Raw genomic sequence first — 2,380 nt, forward strand, 5'->3', positions numbered from 1 at the left:
TCAAAGCACGTCTCAGGATTTGTATTTTCTTTACGTGGCAGATCCTGCAAAGACTCTGTTGTACGTGGAACTAATCAGATAATATACACCAGGGTTGTATCAGCTTGCTTGAGCTCTCTTGACCACAGGATGCAATTTCCAACTCTCACTTCACTGAACAGGGAGAGTCAGATAGGAGGAAGCTGTGCCTATTTTTCTGCAGGGGGAGCAGTAGTGCACAGTATGCTGTTCACAAAGCTTTGTTATGAGTTGCTCATAAAAATATGTGCATACTTGCACGCTTACCAATGTATACATGTATGTGCCTATGTAGCTGTAGTAAAAAAAAAAAAAAGGGCTTTAAACAGGAAAGACTTGACTTATCATTGTCAAAATGTTTTAAGGCTCCTTCATCTCCTTTTTACTCTGCTGTTCTGAGAAGAAGTGTTTGAAAGTCAGCAGGAGGTTGCTGGAGGAATTTGTGCTCCGCGTTACAGAGAGTGGAGATATCCAGTGGGTATGGTGATTTTATGTTTGAAACTGCCTGACAGTTACTGGTCTGGAGAGATCCCGTGAAATCGGAATATGAAACCAATTACCCTCGTGCTTACACTCCCTAATTCTTGGATTGCATGCACTTAAGTACAGACAGCAAGCTCAGTTAGCTGAGCACAACATCCAGTTTGGTAGTTGTATCACAGCAATCGGGGCTGTGCTGGAATGAGTTGGCTCTGAAACAGGAAGTCAGCTCATTTCAGCAGGGATGAAAGTTCTGAATTTTATTTATCCTAGCCAAAGCATCACGCTGAAAATTTAAGCAATGTCCTCCCTTTTGGAAAGGGCAAAACCAAAACCCAGCAATGTGATGATGATGGGAGGCTTCCAACAAACGTGTGGCAGAAATTCCATCCAGGTAGTGTGAGCAAATAATGGACAGTGGAAAACTTTAGATTTTAGTTGTCTCCTTGACTTGGATAGTGAGGTTTCTCACTAGGGTAGGAATTAGATACATTTTAAGGAGCCTTCTCTGGAAAATGCATTGTTCAGTTGCATCAGTATGAATTCCTGACATTTTCAGATGTTTCTGGACGTAAAATAACTGCTCTTTCATCCACGCAAATGAATTCAACATAACTTAGGAATAGCGAGCAGTGAGATTTTTATCTAGCCATACTCAGCCTTCTGAGTGCATTGGAATTACACTAATTTTCACAGCTGAGAAACAGTCAGGCTTGATTAGTCAGGCTGGGACCTGCTAGCCCGATGTTTGTGGATATCTGACATACAAAACCCCTTTCAGGGAGTGAATAGCACTTTGCTCCTGCTGTTACCTAACCGACCGAGGTTGCCCGGTTATTGCTGAGCAGAAGCAGTGTCTTCGCTCTGGTGAGCTAACACCAGTGTTAAATGGGATGCTGTCAAAACATTACCTAGGATAAATTGATGTATGTACCTTGGCTTCAGTAACTGACCTGGTCCTTTTCAAAATACGAAGCCAACTCTGTTTTAGTGGGTGTGAACCCCAGTCCCTGTCTTCCAAAGATAATAAAACATGCGTGTTTATTCTAGCTGAAAATCTGGCTGAAGTAATCTTACTGATCTTGCAAACAGCACCTGTGGATAAGTAAAACTACATCTTTTCTTTTCACCATTCATGCTGTTCTGGTGTTGGCATTTCTGCTCAGACTGTGAAAACATCCTGGTTTGGGTTCACTTGGGCCGAGTCTGGTCAGTTGCCCTCCAAAAATAACAGCGCTCTGTGCTTAACCTGCAGCCTTGAGTTTTGCAGAACTGAAATGGTTCTGAAGATTAGGTTTTACCATTCCCACTGATTTAAAAAAATAAAATAATTCAATAACTGCAGCTCTTGTAGGCATCTGAGCTAGCTTTAAGCAAACAGTGTGGTGGCTTTCCTGTGGAGGCGTCCCTTCTTGCTTGCCTTTCCCTGTAAAGGAAAACTGAAACAAGGAGTTCTGTGAGTCAGAGAATTGAAGAACATTGTCTGATACGGCACTTGTGTCAATTCCCTGAAATAAGACTGAGTTTTGTAGTCTTGCTCACTGCATGGTCACTAATGTGTCGTCCCTGTGCTGTGCGTATTCCCACAAAACTTGTAAGAGCTATAAAACAATGAGACTTGTTCCCTACTCTCAAACGTAGCCAAGGCTGGCTGTTCAAAATAACAGGAGGAAGGAGGAGGTTGAACAGACAGCGGGATCGTGGAACTACAAGTGCCTTGTTTCTGTAGGAAATGTGGCTAAAATCCTGGATAAAATAAAAACATACCATTAAATATTGGTCAAAAATAATTAATGATTGTTTTTTCACTTGATCGATAAGCAAGACTTGGAGCAGATCAGTGCTGTTGAGCTGAAGGAGTGTCATTGCCTTTGGTGTGTCT

Source organism: Cygnus olor, chromosome 21 (genome assembly GCF_009769625.2).
Source record: "Cygnus olor isolate bCygOlo1 chromosome 21, bCygOlo1.pri.v2, whole genome shotgun sequence".
NCBI classification, from domain to species: Eukaryota; Metazoa; Chordata; class Aves; order Anseriformes; family Anatidae; genus Cygnus; species Cygnus olor.